The sequence below is a fragment of the Nomascus leucogenys genome, chromosome 7b (assembly GCF_006542625.1).
Source record: "Nomascus leucogenys isolate Asia chromosome 7b, Asia_NLE_v1, whole genome shotgun sequence".
Lineage (NCBI taxonomy): Eukaryota > Metazoa > Chordata > Mammalia > Primates > Hylobatidae > Nomascus > Nomascus leucogenys.
The window spans coordinates 64,085,006-64,104,539 of NC_044387.1; positions in this window are offsets into that span (position 1 = coordinate 64,085,006).

A 19,534-nucleotide genomic window follows, 5' to 3' on the forward strand; every position below is an offset into this window, starting at 1 on the left:
AAAGATGAACTATCCCCACTGAGCCCTTCCAAAATATAGATTCATGAGCAAAATAAATAATTGTTTTTATTTTAAGGCAAATTTTGGGATAGTTTATTACACAGCAATAGAAAACCAATGTATACATGCTAATTATTTACTGAACGAATAAATAAACAAATCCATGCTTCATACTGCCAACATGGCTTAGTGACATTAAGTACATCCCTCAAAACTGATCTAATTTAAACCTGGAAGGTTATTTATCCTGTAAGTTCTAAATAGACATTATAAATGCACACACTGATATAAACAACAAACTAAGAATCTGGAAAGGCTTGAGAGAATGGATGCAGTGGTGATGTAGAGACTACTCTGAAGGGAATGAGACACAATTTCTCTACAATGGAGCGATGGAGGTAAAGACTTGTGCAACTACAGGATTCTCTTATAATGATATTTGACAAAGCTGAGCATGTGACCATTCTAAATAGTATGAACTCCTATCCAAAGGTATAACAAGGTTTTGCAGAGGCCTGAAGCTTATACAATTTGAGGTGCTCACTTCTAGAAAAAGAATCCAAAAACGCATATTAAAAACAAGTCTTATTAATGGATATTATGTCGAATGAGAAAAATCACAAGTCATAAGTCTTAAAAGGTTGACAAAGACCAGAATAATAATACGTTTATTAACTGCTTAGCATTTATTTATGTTTTTCTGTATTTTTTGGCTGCATTCTCTTTGATCATCTTTTTGTATGGCAAAAATTTTATATTTTCTATAGATAGAATAAAAAATAATTATTATTTCCTCTAGCATGATTATAAGGAATTTGGTTTTTTAACTATTGTTAGTTTAGGAAAGTGTCTTTTATCTCTACAACTCATTATAAGAAATGCCTTGTAAGTTTTTACAATTTTTGTCAAATTTTTAAAATCTCTATCATCAAATTTCTTTCATTTTAAAGGAAAGATTTGGGAAATTTTCCCACAGACTAGCTTCTGATTCCAGACATTTTAATCTTTGCTTCTCATCCACTAATCACTTACTTCTATTCCTGGTCCCATGAGACAATTTATATTCCAAAATGACCTCTGGTCCTGTGTACCTTCATATCATAACAATGGGTTAACTGACACAGCAGGTGACAGACATATTCTTAGAACCCATTGCTACACTAGGATAGCTAATAGCTAACAATAACCATACAGAAATGACTACAAACCACATAAATATTATGCACTAAAGATAAACTAATTATATTTCCTATTCAACTCTCAATTAGCTTCACCTCTTACCTGTCTCTGCTTCTATCCATTCCACTTCCTTCCTCTTTCTTGCCCTACCAAACATCAATACACACACACACACACACACACACACACACACACACACACGTACATCTTTATTATCAGAGCTTAAGTCTTTGATCTTTATTAAAGTTGTTAAATGCATGAAATGTTAGAGTCAATTTTATGGTCAGGCTTCTTTAAGATAAAAGCCAAGAGAATTACTGTCTCCTAATATAGGAAGGCTTAATCAGAACCTAATTAGGGAATAAATATAATTGAGAAATGAAGATTACTTTCGGCCAATTTCAGTGTTACTTGGTTTCCTGGTAGTTTCCACAGAGATAGAGAGATAGATTAAATCAATCCCTAATATACTAGGTTTTAGAAATTTGTCATTACGAAATATCTAGAGATTTGCACAAAGATTGATTTAAAGGATGATTGGGGAAATGAAGGACTAAAAGTGGAGGATGAACAGGGAGTATTAAAATATTGTCAATTATTCACTTCTCAAAAGAAGACATTTATGCAGCCAACAGACACATGAAAAAATTCTCATCATCACTGGCCATCAGAGAAATGCAAATCAAAACCACAATGAGATACCATCTCACACCAGTTAGAATGGCAATCATTAAAAAGTCAGGAAACAACAGGTGCTGGAGAGGATGTGGGGAAATAGGAACACTTTTACACTGTTGGTGGGACTGTAAACTAGTTCGACCATTGTGGAAGACAGTGTGGCGATTGCTCAAGGATCTAGAACTAGAAATACCATTTGACCCAGCCATGCCATTACTGGGTATATACCCAAAGGATTATAAACCATGCTGCTATAAAGATACATGCACACGTATGTTTATTGCGGCACTATTCACAATAGCAAAGACTTGGAACCAACCCAAATGTCAAACAATGATAGACTGGATTAAGAAAATGTGGCACATATACACCACGGAATACTATGCAGCCATGAAAAAGGATGTGTTCATGTCCTTTGTAGGGACATGGATGAAGCTGGAAACCATCATTCTCAGCAAACTATCGCAAGGACAAAAAACCAAACACTGCATGTTCTCACTCATAGGTGGGAACTGAAAAATGAGAACACTTGGACACAGGAAGGGGAACATCACACACTGGGGCCTGTTGTGGGGTGGGGGAAGGTGAGAGGGATAGCATTAGGAGATATACCTAATGTAAATGACGAGTTAATGGGTACAACACACCAACATGGCACATGTATACATATGCAACAAACCTGCACATTGTGCACATGTACCCTAGAACTTAAAGTATAATAATAAAAAAAATAAAATAAAATAAAATTTTGTCAATTATTACATTTAATTGAATGTAATAATTTAGAAATTTAGAACTCTAATAGTGTGGATATTGGGTGTGTGATGGGTGTGTGTGTGTGTGTGTGGGTGAGTGTATGTGTGTGTGTGTGAGAGAGAGAGACATTGTTTTATTTGGGTTTTGGTTTTTATTACCTTTTTACTTGGGATATTCTAGGAAAAACAAGTTGAAATATTTATAGGATAACCTTATAAAATAATACATAATTCCAAGCTGATAGAAGTCTGAGTAACTTTTTTTTTTTTTTTTTTTTTGAAACAGAGTCTTGCTCTGTCCCCATGCTGGAGTACAGTGGCATGATCTCAGCTCACTGCAACCTCCCTGGTCTAAGCAATTCCCCTGCCTCAGCCTCCCAAGTAGCTGGGATTTTGGGCGCACCACACCACACTCGGCTAATTTTTTTGTAATTTTAGTAGAGACAGGGTTTCACTGTGTTGGCCAGACTGGTCTCAAACTCCTGACCTCAGGCAATCTGCCTGCCTCAGCCTCCTAAAGTGCTAGGATTACAGGCGTGAGCCACCACGCCCGGCCCTAAGTAACATATTTTAAGAACATTCTTATTTGTCTGGCTAATAGTTTTCCAAATTCCCAAATATCTGCCCTTCACATTCAACTCTGGTCCTTGTAATTACGTGTATAATATGTGTGTGGTTTGAGAACACAAATACATAAATGCTCTCTAAGCTTCTACTTCCAGTTCTGAGTAAATAAGTTACAGAATAAAGAGCATAACAGATTGTTGTCCTGTTGTTGTATTATTCTGTTTTTCCTCCTGGCTCAGCTGCTAATGAGCTATGTTGTCTTGGACAAGAAACTTGGCCTCTTGGTGATTTCAAAAGTTTCCTCCAGACTTTTACAGTGCCATGACCTTGTTTTAGCCTCCACTTACAATTTCTGGAAATGAATTCTACTTTCTAATTCAGGTTCTCTGGGTGACTTTGTTGGCTGTGTACCTCTCAGTCACCAGATGCTTTCTTAACCATACTTGGCTCTGTTAGTATGATATAAAATAATCTCTGCTTTTTTGTATTAAATAATTCTGAAGCATTCCATTGTTCTCCTCAATGACAGTTTTTTTCTTAATGTTATTCCATGAAAATCTTAACTCACATGCTTATATTTACATATTTATTTGTTTAAATTAAATCATGTTGTTTTAAAGTTTTCTGTGTTCAGCATTTCATTTAAATTTTCTTTAAATTCTTTTTGAGTTATTTTCAAGATTTTCTTAGAAAAATATGATGATTATGGTTCTAGGGAAGTACATCAGAATATAAAGAATACAGACTCTGGAATCTCTCAGACATCAGTTCACTTCAGGTTCACTAATCTCTAGCTATAGGTCTTCAGCAAGTGATTGTCATTTAACCTGTAGCCTGAGGCTCAATTTTCTCACCAATAAATGAGAGAAATTCTAGTATGTATCCCTGGGTTGTTATGAAACTTAAATACGGTTATGTGAGTAAAGGGAGTTTAACACAGCATAGAGCCCAAAATAAACATTTCATAAGTGTTAGCTATTATTATTTAAATTGAAGTTATTATTATTTATTTTCCTCATTCTACCTCAGTTAATACCATGAAACAAAAATGATAGGTTTGAACAGATAATCTCTACTTTCTCTACAAAAGAGCAAGTAGTTTTTAAAGACTCATATATCAGATTAAATTCTAATTTTCCAGTAAGAAATAAGACTCAGTTTCATCAAAAAAAAGTTTTCAATTCAGTAAAAGCTGAGATGTACTTTGAGGATTGTAGCTTAACTAAAAGAGGTATAAAGCTTTCAGAAGATAATAGACAGTGAATACAAGCTAAAAGAAAACCTGGGAAATAATACAGATTTCTCAGAGATCTGAGCAAACAGGAGCTTGGAGAGTAAAAGACAGGAAGAGGTGTGCAGAGTGTAATGCTGCAAAACAAGCTTCCTGAGAAGACTTTCACTATCTCACCTGTTCATTCACTCATAAGTACACTCATCTATTTATTCACCTTACATTTATTAACAGAGCCTACTATGTGCCATATTCCCAGCACTGGGAATACACAAATGAACAAGATAATAATAATATTATTATAATAGCTAACTGAATGGGTTGCAATCATGGCATATTTTAAATGTTTTCCAGAGCTCACAATATTTACTCTAGCTAGCTATCTGATTTCCTGGGGTAGATAAGAATTTATTGTAGAAGGAATGGAAAGAGAAAGACTGAGTTAATATTCAGTAACTGACCTTCAAAAATATGATTTTGGCAGGGCATGGCAGCATGCATCTATAGTCCCAGCTACTCAGGAGGCTGAGGTGTGAGGACCACTTGAGCCCAGGAGTTTGAGTCCAGCCTGGGAAACATAGTAAGACCCTAAAAAATAAAAAAAATTAAAATTAAAATTAAAATTAAAATTAAAAAACATAATTATGTGCTTGAACCTTTGATTTAAAAGAGAGACTATTGGATTACAGCCCTCTGAGAGCCTAAGAAAAGAAGCCAGCTAAGCCCTGCTCAGATTCTTGTCCCAAGAAATTGTGAGATAAACGGGTATTGTTTTAAACTGCTAAGTTTGAGGTAATTTGTTATACAACAATAGATAACTGATATAGAGAAGTATTCCTATTTTTCACTGAATGTGTACTAATACCTAAATGTCATTGATGTTATTGGTAATTTTTTTCACTAGGTATTTTAAGATTTATGCATGCATGATTAGTCACACTTAATACCTGCTAGCCAAACATATATTATGAACCTATGATTGCCTATCTATATATAGCTCGCATACTCAACATCTGTAAGAAAGCATTTTGTATTACACCGAAGACTTGCCTGAGAGGGTGATTGAGTTTTGCTACTTACTACAATGGAAAGAAACATGCGAAAAAGTGAATGTTACATATATAAAATTTTAAATCCCAAGATAAATTCTTAGAGAGTGGTGACCTAGAAGGCAGGAAGATTATTTTAAAGCCTGGTTCAAGTTTAGCTTTACTAAGCACAGAATTTCAAGTTAGAATAAATTAGGTGTGTCAGATTATGACCAGGAATAAAATTATGGGGTGTAGGGAAAATAAGCAAAATATTTTGTTGCCATAGCAAGCCAGGTGTATTTCTATAGAAAGGTATTGGAGTAAAAACACTAGCTGGCAAATGTATAGTAATTTCATGTTTGTTCAACAGCTTGCAGTAACATTAATTCCTGGTAATCACTAGTAATTAAGATAACTGTTTTTCCAGTCCTATCCACTCACAATATGAAAAACAAACTATTTCAACATCACTTTATATTTTTACTTAAGAACTGGCTAGAACAATCTTTAGACTAGAAAGTATTTACTGAGAACCATTTGCTTCGTTCAACTAATGCTTAATGAGTGTAAAGCCAGGTACTAGAAGTGGGGAATAAAATGATAAAAGATGCAGTCCCTGCCCCAAGGAAGTTTTGACTCTAATGGGGCTCTTTTAATATCCTTTTATGTCCTCAGCTCTATACTAAGCCCTGCTGGTAATTTGTACTAATGATATGCCAGGTTCTTTACCTAAAGAAATTTGACTGTTGTTGGGGAAATGGAAATTAATATTCTTAATACTACTGATAACTCTGTTGAAACAGATTGTTCATGACATAAGATTTCAGAGAGAGAGATAGAGAGGTCACTGATGGATGGAATAATCCAAAAAGTCTTATACAAGGACTCAAGCTGAGCCTGAAAGGATAGCTAGAGTTTAAAAAATCTAAAGAGGGACTAGAGGAAATTCTGGGCAAGGAAAATGTTCCTGAGAAAATGAGTGGAGATAGAAATGGAATTCGAATAGACTTTGTATGTTAGAGAATCACAAAGAAAATGGGTCAATGCAGAGAAACAGGGTTTTTTTCTGATTAGGGTGGAGAATGTGGAAAATAAGAATGTCTGATGAAAGTACATATTTCAGCTATAGATAATGTGTTTTTATTCTGAGTTTTCTCACTTAAAAATTATGTTTGGAATGAGTATCATTTTCAGCAGAATCACTTGGTAATTTTAGTAATAAGTAGAAGCAATAAAATTCTTCTCTATGTAACGAAATATGTAAAATTATATTATTTTCATAGCTGGTTCAACAAGTCTTATATAGACATTCTGAAAAGCAGATTGGAGAGAGAGATGAGACCCATAAAGGATGTGTTCATTTAAGAATAAATGGTTGTAATCAGTTTGTTGTTGTTGTTGTTGTTGTTGTTGTTGTTGTTTGGTTGGTTGGTCAGTTGGTCGGTTGGTCGGTCGGTCGGTCAGTCGGTCGGTTGGTAGGGTTGGTTTGGTTTGGTTTTTGTGTTTGCTTTCATTTTTGTAAGCACTAAGATGTTAGATTATGCTAGGTTGAGATATCACTGGATGACTACAGAGTCATCTCAGCCAAAAGTATGTGAGGTAATTACACTCAAAGTATCATAATTTAATATATTAAAATACATTTAACACATTAAAATAATTTAATACATTAAAATCATGTATGATCATTCAAGAAATGCAGAATCCCATCAAGATACAAAAGAAGTTACCTGCGCCCTTGGTAGGTGTGCTGACTTCTCCCTTTTCAAATAAAAAAAAAAAAGGAATTGAATAAGGGTATAACTTTAGCCCAGGAATAATACTTTGTGAAATCTAAAATGCGTGGACTCGAAGGGCCCTGTTTTCATACAGGATAATGTAGCTGTTGCTAAGAAAGACACACATACATCTGCAAAAGCAGATTTCATGTCTCACTGTCAAATGTCTGGCCTAAAATAGTCACAATAGCATGAACATGAATTGGTGATGTAACCTCAACCTGTTTGAAATGACAAAATTGTTCTCTTAGTGGGAAGTGCCTTTTATACCTCAAAATGGTTTTAGATGAAAGAAATAATGAAGTAAATGAAATCATAGTAGTAATACTTTGGAGATAATGAATAAAGTTCTGAAATTAATGTTTAAATGAATTAGTGCATTGGAGAATGTAACATTGGCTTCGTGATTCTAATAAAAAATGTATAATTGATTTTAGATTTGTGATTGTGAAGTTGAAAGGCATGAGACTTTAACTTAGGTCAAAGGATTTCACTCCTCATTGAGTGATTGTATCTCTGGAGAGTATAAAGAAATCAGATTTTAAGGTCTCTTAAAGGATCTCTGCTTTGACTAGCTTATAGAGATAAATAAGCACTTAGATAAATCAAATATTTCTAATATCCTGAGAAAATAAGGAAATTGAACTTCTAATATTTTAAATGTGCTAGACTTCTACCAGAATAATTTTCTGTGCTTTATTTTGGCTTTATTGTGTCTCTGATTATTTAAGAGGAAAGGAAACAACAACAAAAAGCTACAGGTCTTCTTTGACAAAAAAGAAGAGTCTCAGAGGCTTATGGAAAGACTCTAACAGGTACTTTAAACTATTGACACTTCAAAGAATTGACTCTTAAGTACAAGTTTCTGGGCTGATGTTGCTTAGACAGCTACAAGTGGACTCAGGATTTCCAGGACTTTTCATGATTACCAATTATTAAAAATGAAATCAAAGAGATACATGCACATTTAGGTTTATTGCAGCACTATTTACAATAGCAAAGACTTGAAACAAACCCAAATGCCCATCAATGATAGACTAGATAAAGAAAATGGAGAACAAATACACCACAGAATACTATGCAGCCATAAAAAAGAATGAATTCATGTCCTTTGCAGGGACATGGATGAAACTGGAAATCATAATTCTCAGCAAACTAACACAGGAAGAGAAAACCAAACATCACATGTTCTCACTCATAAGTGGAAGCTGAACAGTGAGAACACATGGACACAGGGAGGGGAACATCACACACCAGGATCTGTTGGGGGGTGGAGGACAAGGGGAGGGACAGCATTAGGACACATACCTAATGCACATAGGGCTTAAAACCTAGATGATGGGTTGATAGGTGCAGCAAACCACCATGGCACATGTATACCTATGTAACAAACCTGCAGGTTATGCACATGTATCCTGGAACTTAAAGTAAAAACAAACAAAAAAAACTTATCCACACACATTTGGTTACACATTTGGTGTAACCAAAAACTACCTGTTCCCCAAAAACTATTAAAATAAAATTCTAAAAAGAGGACTTATATAAAATAAATGAAGTCCACCAGTGAGTACTTTTGCAAATATGAGCTTCCTTGTGATTTTTCTGAAGAACTAAAACACAAGGCAAAGGATGTTAGCACATTTGCAATTATAGCCCATATCATATAGGATTACTTTTCATTTCACTTCTCAGGAAAATGCTCCGTAAATGTCCCCTCCTCCCACACAAATATATATTCTTTACCATAAAAATTTACCCCCCACATTTAACAGACTCATCATACATGGTGTTTACCTGGTTTAATGGGTTGAATAGTGCCCCCTAAAATTAATGTCCACCCAGAACCTCAGAATGTGTGTGACCTTACTTGGAAATAGGATATTTGCTGATGTAATTAAAAGGATGGAGATGAGATCATACTGGATTAGGGTGAGCCCTAAATCCAATAAAAGTGTCCTTATAAAAGACAGAAAAGGACATCCAGAGGTACAGGAAAGGAAGCCATATTAAGACAGAGACAAGAGATTGAAGTGATGCAACCACAAACCAAGGAATGCCAGGAGCTGCCAGAAAATGGAAGAGGTAAGGAAGGATTCTCCCCTAGAGATTCTGGGGGGAGAAAGGCCCTGCTAACAGCTGCCCTTCAGAACAGTGAGAGAACACATTTCTGTTGTTTTAAGCCACCAAGTTTGTGGTAATCTGTCAGAGTAGTCCTGGGAATCTAATGCACCTGTTATTAATCATTACTAATCCGTAGATGATGAGGCCCTGTTACATATACTTCAGTCAAATTATCATTTTGCCTTCTGAAGCTCTGCTTGAGTGTATTTACCTATATTTAGAAATAAAACCATCTCAGAGATCAAATGACAAAATGCCCAAGACCTAATAGGATGTTTAATTTTATTACCCAACAAGTCTGAAAAGAAACAAAAATCATTATGTAGATTATATCCAATATCTCTAAGAAAATATGTCAAAACTTTAATTGGAAAGGGGGCTTTCAAATGTGTTTTAGCAGTAATTTTCTTTTTGAAAAATTAAATTATGTATTTCTAGAATTCAGTTGGATTGTTATTAAATTTGTTATATATTTGCTTCCAAATTGTTCTTTATATTTTGAACTTTTTTGAATTGAATCCTTTCACTTTTGCCACTTCAATGATTTTTAGCTTGTTAGCCTTTAATTACTTTCAACTTTCTTGCAAATTAGAAAAACCAGGGGAGCTTTCGAAAAATATCTATGCCTAGTCCCTATGCCTAGAGATTCTGCTTTAATTATTTTAAATGGGGCCTAGGCAGCAATATATTTTTCAAATTCACTTTTTTTCAGACTCCCTATGATTCCCACGTACACATAAAATTGAATGCTATTTGCTAAAACTACTAGCCTGCCAGATTAGCAGTGATTTTGTAGTAGATTGCATGAATTTGTATGCCAAGAGCTAATCTGGCAGGCTAGCAGTTTGTTTTTATTAACACTATATACTATTTAGAGATTTTTATAAGACTTTTCATTAATGATAGACAATGATTCACACAGTGAGATATTTTTTAAATGCAGGTAAAATAAGTTATTGAAAATGCCACACAATTATAGTTTTAAAATTAGAGCAGAGAAGAACCTAATGGGCCATGGACCCCAACTCTTCCAATTTATAAATAAGATCTTCTAGAAATGTATGAGATCTGTCCAAATTTAAACAGCTAGAAACTCACAGCATTAGACATTAAACCTGGTTTTCTGATTACCTATCCATTATAAAGAGTTGTAATGATTTTTAAAAGCCCTACATTTGTACTCATAAAAGCTAAGAAACAGAAAGGATGTAGTGTTTCACAGGTGGGTGAAAAAAATTTTTTTTTCTAAACCTTAAACTTCACTGGGTTTTTGTGTCTCATAGATAACTATTTCCTAGGTCAAAGACAGAAGCATTATAAAAGCTCACTTAAAAAAAAGAATGATTGATTATTCAATATTTGTATAAGAGTACGTGGGATTTGACCCCATTAAATTTAAATTACAGTTTTCAATATGGCAAATTAGCATGGGCTGCTGGCTGTCTCACCTCAAATCAACCCTGGAGAAACTGTAAAAGCAAGGGAGAAACATGGGTTTTAGGTATTAACAGCAATTACAAAAGCCACAGGAGACATCCGTGGAGAAACTGAACACCATGTCTTGAACAGGTGTAACGGTTATGGAAACCTCTGATTTGTAGTCAAGTTGAACAGAAGTGTGGGAATCTGGGGATCCACTACCTGCAATTGGCATCTGAAGTGGAAGGCAGTCTTGTAGGACTCATCCTTTAACCAATGGGGTCTACACTAACTCTGGGAAGTTAGTGTCAGAATTTATTAAAGTTAAATTGTAGAACACTCAGTTGGTGTCCACAGAGAACTGGAAAATTGCAGTGTGTGAAAACCCACACATTTGGTGTCACAAGTACTGTTAGTACAGAAACATGTATTTTGCCTTTAGTGACAAATATAATTTAGGCAAAATCTATGTATATATGAATATATTTATTTATATACATATATAATACATGTGTGTATTATACATATGCCTACATATACCCAGTATGAATATACATCTACATAATAAGGAAAGAAGGATATAATATACTGAAAAAAGAATGATAAAAAAGAAGATATATTTATCATAAATGTCAATGTACCTAATATCCTCAGATATAGGTGGTAGCCAAGTGGTTAGGAACAAAGAAGAAGCACTTGAATTTGGGATATATTTTGAAGGTAGAGCTGACGGGACTTGCTGATGGACTAGATTTCAATGATGAGGAAAAGAATCAAGAATTCACTGAGATGGGGAAGAGGATGGGAAAAGCCAGTTGGCAAGGGGTGGTAGATGCTGGAAATTAAGTATTCAGTTCTGGACTTGTTAAATTTGAGATGCTCATTTGACATCCAATTTGAGGCAACAAGCAGGCAGTTGGATACACAAGTCTGTAGTTCATGGAGAGGGCAGGAATGTAGGTAAAAATTTGGAAGTCGTTACCATATAGATAGCATTGAAAGTGATGGGACTGGATTAGATTGCCTAAGCAGAGCATAAAAAGAGAAGAAACCCAGGCTGGGGACTGAACCCTGAACATCCCGAAATACATAGATCGAGCAGAGAACGCATGCAAGTGAAGGAGCCTGAAGAAAAGCCAGGGAGCTCTGAAGAAAACCAGGGCAATGTAGTGCCCTGAAAGCCAAGTACAGTAAGTTTCAAGAAGTGGACAATCAGCTGAGTCAGATATTGCTGAGAATGTGAATAACATAAGAAGAGAAAATTAATATTAGATTTGGCAAAAGGGAGGTAGTGGTTGACATCAGTAAAAACAGTTTCAATGAAGTAGTGGAGAAATAAACCTCTTGTAAGCTGGGTCAGTGTGAGACTTATCACCTCCAGGTAAATAAATCAAATTCAGTTTTTGGACCAGCAAAACTGAACGTGATATGAACTACTGAGAGATGATTCCAGCTGGTGCAACTCTTATGTATTCTGTGTCATCTTTTGAAAACTCAGAGTAAAAACAGAAGTTTTAATATTATATTTTAAGTGCTCTGTGACACTTTATGCTTACAGTAGACTTTATGGTTATTGTAATCTAATGGTAAAATCCTTTGCCAAGTGAAGAATCTGCTTAAAACCAGTAATTCCTATTTTTTAAATAAGTGAAAAATCTTAAACATATCTTTTATATGTTATTTTCATGAATGATGCACTTGGGAAGCAAAAAAGGTGGCCCAAATCACAGGACAGTTGAAGGGCAGCTCCAGGCTTACAATAGAGGATAGAAAAAAGGGAAGATGTGAGAGCACAGAAAGTCAGGCTTTCCTTTCATACTCTCCAGGGAATAATTTATTCAAGATTGAAAACCTACGCACAGACATGTGATCACAAAGAAACACACATTCTATTTCCTGGGGTGCTGAATCAAATGGGTCAGGAAACAGGGATGCTCACTATAATCCATTAAAAGCCCTTCCTCTCTCTAGGACTCTCGACCCATAATAAGGAAAAAAATAAAAGAAAAAAGGGAATAAGAAAAAGTATCTAACTCACATATTCAAAATTTTTGGTCTTTCTCCATGAGCTTCTGTAGCCCAAAACCCATTCCCCATTCCTCAAACATATACATATTCTTTGCTTTTCTCATTCTTCTTTTCTGGCCTGGACACAACTCTGAGAAAAGACTGAAAACTCTGAAAAAAGTCTCCCAATATGACCAGTGTGGGTGAAAAGACAGACAAAGTTCAGTCATAATGAAAACAAGCCTATAAACTAACTGTGTCACCTTAGACAGTCCCTTAAGCTGCCTGAGCCTGTTCGCTCAACTATTTAAAACAGAAAAAAAAAACCAACATTGATATGATTAACTCAATGGTCTCGCCTAACTTTAAATTTTTATGACTTTAACAAGTAGGTCTGACACTTCAGCAGTTTACAAAACAATTGGAATAATTTCTAACTTTATCATAATTCATGTATGCCAAATTATCACATCATTTATTCATGTACTTAACAAAAATATTAAATGTCTACTGTATGTGAGGCACTGTGTTAGATCCAGAGAATGGAAAAGACAGGCCCCTGCTCTTTAGAAGGCCATAGTTGAATGAAGTTATATTTTCCAAACAAATACTTCCCAACGTGCTGTCCATGCCACATCAGAGTTCTATGCCAGTTGTGGTCCACAAAGACAGAGCAACTAACTCTTGAGAAAGGGGAGGGGACGGTAAGGGAATTATTTGAAGGAAATTATGTTTGAGATGAACCTAGAGCCCTTTGACCGATAAAACATTTTTTTTAAATCTCAACCCCTGAAACAAAGCAAACAAACTAAAAGCCCTCTTTTTTTTTTTTGAGAAAAACAAATCTGTTTTCTCTTTATTAATATATATGATCTGAAATCAAGCAATTCTAAAAATGAAGTTAGAAAACTTCATTCACAGGAAAGCATTGTTCATCTTGACATTTCATTCAGTTTTATTCACTTGATTGAATCATAAGTTATAAGCTTTTCACAATGATAAAACTTTTTAAACTCAAGAAAGTAAAAACCCTATGGAGCGCTCAGAATTTTGTAATTTTAAAATAGCTTTATAATGTTATCAATATCCAAAGTATTGATCTTTGCATCTCCAAAGGTTGTCACAATGCCTGATGCATATTAGGTACCCCATAAATATTTGTTAAATTTAATTGAATAAGTAAAGAAATGAATGAAGGAGGCCAGGTGCAGTGGTTCATGCCTGTAATCTCAGCACTTTGGGAGGCCAAGGCGAATGGATCACCTGAGGTCAGGAGTTCAAGACCAGTCTGGCTGACATGGTGAAATCCTATCTCCACTAAAAATTAGCAAGGCATGGTGACATGAACCTGTAATCCCTGCTACTCAGGAGGCTGAGACAGGAGAATCTCGTGAAGCTGGGAGGCAGAGATTGCAGTGAGTTGCAATCATGCCATTGCACTCCAGCCTGGGCAAAAGAGCAAGACTCTGCCTCAAAAAAAAAAAAAAAGAATGGATGAATATGAGAGACATTGTCTAGAGAAGATATCAAAAGAGAGTTAACCAAAAAAGAATTTGTATTTAGTATTTTTAAATGTAAAGGTTAAATTTGGCCACAAATTATTTTAAGTCTTTCTCTTCAAGAAGAGGAGTCTATTTTCCAACCACTTGAGTCAGGGCTGGATTGTGACTTGCTTTGACCAATAGAATTTGCCAAATTAATCCTAATTGATTTATAAGTGTTGGATTCAACCTTTAGAATTCTATTCTCATCCCTGAACCCCTGCCACCACTGCATATGATATGGTTTGTCTCTACGTCCCCACCCAAATCTCATCTCGAATTGTCATCCCCACGTGTCAAGGGAGGGAGGTGATTGGATCACAAGGGCAGTTTCCTCCATACTATTCTCTTGATAGTGAGTGAGCTGTCACAAGATCTGATGGTTTTATAAGTGTTTGGAAATTCCTCCTTTGTTCTTCTTTCGCCTGCCACCTTGTGAAGAAGGTGCTTGCTTCCCCTTCACCTCCTGCTATGATTGTAAGTTTCCTGAGGCCTCCCTGGCCATGCAGACCTGTGAGTCAATTAAATCTCCTTTCTTTATAAATTACCCAGTCTCTGGCAAATTGGATAAAGAGTGAAGACCCATCAGTGTGCTGTATTCAGGAAACCCATCTCACATGCAGAGACACACATAGGCTCAAAATAAAAGGATGGAGGAAGATCTACCAAGCAAACGGAAAACAAAAAAAGGCAGGGGTTGCAATCCTAGTCTCCGATAAAACAGACGTTAAGCCAACAAAGATCAAAAGAGACAAAGAAGTCCATTACATAATGGTAAAGGGATCAATTCAACAAGAAGAGCTAACTATCCTAAATATATACGCACCCAATACAGGAGCACCCAGAAAGCAAGTCCTGAGGGACCTACAAAGAGACTTAGACTCCCACACAATAATAATGGGAGAATTTAACATCCCACTGTCAACATTAGATAGATCAATGAGACAGAAAGTTAACAAGGATGCCCAGGAATTGAACTCAGCTCTGCACCAAGCAGACCTAATAGACATCTACAGAACTCTCCACCCCAAATCAACAGAATATACATTTTTTTCAGCACCACACCACACCTATTCCATAACTGACCACATAGTTGGAAGTAAAGCTCTCCTCAGCAAATGTAAAAGAACAGAAATTATAACAAACTGTCTCTCAGACAACAGTGCAATCAAACTAGAACTCAGGATTAAGAAACACTCAAAACATCTCAACTACATGGAAACTGAACAACCTGCTCCTGAATGACTACTGGGTACGTAACGAAATGAAGGCAGAAATAAAGATGTTCTTTGAAACCAACGAGAACAAAGACACAACATACCAGAATCTCTGGGATACATTCAAAGCAGTGTGTAGAGGGAAATTTATACCATTAAATGCCCACAAGAGAAAGCAGGAAAGATCCAAAATTGAAACCCTAACATCACAACTAAAAGAGCAAGAAAAGCAAGAGCAAAGACATTCAAAAGCTAGCAGAAGGCAAGAAATAACTAAAATAAGAGCAGAACTGAAGGAAATAGAGACAAAAAAACCCTTCAAAAAAATCAACGAATCCAGGAGCTGGTGTTTTGAAAAGATCAACAAAATTGATAGACCGCTAGCAAGACTAATAAAGAAAAAAAGAGAGAAGAATCAAATAGACGCAATAAAAAATGATAAAGGGGATATCGCCACCGATCCCACAGAAATACAAACTACCACCACAGAATACTACAAACACCTCTACGTGAATAAACTAGAAAATCTAGAAGAAATGGATAAATTCCTTGACACATACACTCTCCCAAGACTAAACCAGGAAAAAGTTGAATCTCTGAATAAACCAATAAAAGGCTCTGAAATTGTGGCAATAATCAATAGCTTACCAACGAAAAAAAGTCCAGGACCAGATGGATTCACAGCCGAATTCTACCAGAGGTACAAGGAGGAACTGGTACCATCCCTTCTGAAACTATTCCAATCAATAGAAAAAGAGAGAATCCTCTCTAACTCATTTTATGAGGCCAGCATCATCCTGATACCAAAGCCTAGCAGAGACACAACCAAAATAGAGAATTTCAGACCAATATCCTTGATGAACATTGATGCAAAAATCGTTAATAAAATACTGGCAAACCAAATTCAGCAGCACATCAAAAAGCTTATCCACTTATCCATGATCAAGTGGGCTTCATCCCTGGGATGCAAGGCTGGTTCAACATACGCAAATCAATAAATGTAATCCAGCATATAAGCATAACCAAAGACAAAAACCACATGATTATCTCAATAGATGCAGAAAAGGTCTTTGACAAAATTCAACAACCCTTCATGCTAAAAACTCTCAATAAATTAGGTATTGATGGGACATATCTCAAAATAATAAGAGCTGTCTATGACAAAGCCATAGCCAATATCATACTGAATGTGCAAAAACTGGAAGCATTCCCTTTGAAAACTGGCACAAGACAGGGATGCCCTCTCTCACCACTCCTATTCAACGTAGCGTTGGAAGTTTTGGCCAGGGCAATTAGGCAGGAGAAGGAAATAAAGGGTATTCAATTAGGAAAAGAGGAAGTCAAATTGTCCCTGTTTGCAGATGACATGATTGTATATTGAGAAAACCCCATTGTCTCAGACCAAAATCTCCTTAAGCTGATTAGCAACTTCAGCAAAGTCTCAGGATACAAAATCAACATACAAAAATCACAAGCATTCTTATACACCAATAACAGACAAACAGAGAGCCAAATCATGAGTGAACTCCCATTCACAATTGCTTCAAAGAGAATAAAATACCTAGGAATCCAACTTAGAAAGGACGTGAAGGACCTCTTCAAGGAGAACTACAAACCACTGCTCAATGAAATAAAAGAGGATACAAACAAATGGAAGAACATTCCATGCTCATGGGTTGGAAGAATCAATATCGTGAAAATGGCCATACTGCCCAAGGTAATTTATAGATTCAATGCCATCCCCATCAGGCTACCAATGACTTTCTTCACAGAATTGGAAAAAACTTCTTTAAAGTTCATATGGAACCAAAAATGAGCCCGCATCGCCAAGTCAATCCTAAGCCAAAAGAACAAAGCTGGTGGCATCACGCTACCGGACTTCAAACTATACTACAAGGCTACAGTAACCAAAACAGCATTGTACTGGTACCACAACAGAGACATAGATCAATGGAACAGAACAGAGCCCTCAGAAATTATGCCGCATATCTACAACTATCTGATCTTTGACAAACCTGACAAAAACAAGCAATGGGGAAAGGATTCCCTATTTAATAAATGGTGCTGGGAAAACTGGCTAGCCATATGTAGAAAGCTGAAACTGGATCCTTTCCTTACACCTTATATAAAAATTAATTCAAGATGGATTAAAGACTTACACGTTAGACCTAAAACCATAAAAACCCAAGAAGAAAACCTGGGAATTACCATTCAGGACATAGGCATGGGCAAGGACTTCATGTCTAAAACACCAAAAGCAATGGCAACAAAAGCCAAAATTGACAAATGGGATCTCATTAAACTAAAGAGCTTCTGCACAGCAAAAGAAACTACCATCAGAGTGAACAGGCAACCTACAAAAAAGGAGAAAATTTTCGCAACCTACTTATTTGACAAAGGGCTAATATCCAGAATCTGCAATGAACTCAAACAAATTTACAAGAAAAAAACAAACAACCACATCAAAAACTGGGCGAAAGACATGAACAGACACTTCTGAAAAGAAGACATTTATGCAGCCAAAAAACACATGCAAAAATGCTCATCATCACTGGCCATCAGAGAAATGCAAATCAAAACCACAATGAGATACCATCTCACACCAGTTAGAATGGACATCATTAAAAAGTCAGGAAACAACAGGTGCTGGAGAGGATATGGAGAAATAGGAACACTTTTACACTGTTTGTGGGACTGTAAACTAGTTCAACCATTGTGGAAGTCAGTGTGGCGATTCCTCAGGGATCTAGAACCAGAAATACCATTTGACCCAGCCATCCCATTACTGGGTATATACTCAAAGGACTATAAATCATGCTGCTATAAAGACACATGCACATGTATGTTTATTGCGGCACTATTGACAATAGCAAAGACTTCGAACCAACCCAAATGTCCAACAACAATAGATTGGATTAAGAAAATGTGGCACATATACACCATGGAATACTATGCAGCCATAAAAAATGATGAGTTCATGTCCTTTGTAGGGACATGGATGAAACTGGAAATCATCATTCTCAGTAAACTATCACAAGGACAAAAAACCAAACACTGCATGTTCTCGCTCATAGGTGGGAATTGAACAATGAGAACACATGGACACAAGAAGGGGAACATCACACTCCGGGGACTGTTGTGGGGTGGGGAGAGGGGGGAGGGATAGCATTAGGAGATATACCTAATGCTAAATGATGAGTTAATGGGTGCAGCACACCAACATGGCACATGTATACGTATGTAACAAACCTGCACATTGTGCACATGTACCCTAAAATTTAAAGTATAATAATAATAAAATAAATAAATAAATAAATAATTAAATAAATAAATAAAAATAAATTACCCAGTCTCAGGTATTTCTTATAGCAGTGAGAAAATGGACTAATACAGCAAAAGAAACCCAAATTACCGTGGAAGAGATGACTTGTAGATAAGCAAAAGTATCCAGCCAACAGTCCCAGCTAACAACCAGACATACTCTCAGTGGAGCAGCCAGATTACTGCAGCCACACAAGTGACCCCAAGAAAAATCAGTAGAAGAACACAGATGAATCCAACCAAACTGCATAATCATAAGTAAGTAGATGGGTTGTTGTTTTAAGCCACATCTGGGGGTGATCTGTTTTGCAGCAAAATAATTGATACAGAAATTTATACACAGAATAGGGATGCTGACTTAACAAAACACAAAATAGTCATAATTGGATTTTGTACCAAGTTGTGAGCAGTGGCCAAAAATGCAGCAAGAATAGCAGAAGAAATGGTGAACAAACTTATTGGTTCTGTGAGGCAGTGACTTTTTTTATTGGAGTCTAGAAAAATGAAACTCATGGTATGTAGTGCGGGTATAATTGGTGAAACTGTTACCTGAAATAACTTGAAAGCTAGATCATGTACCTAATGAATTTTGGGGTCCAGCTAATGGGTTGTTATACAAAATATTGAAACTGTCAATTCTCTTCCTGAGGCTATGGTAGGAGACATAAGAGATTACATAAAGAAGGAGT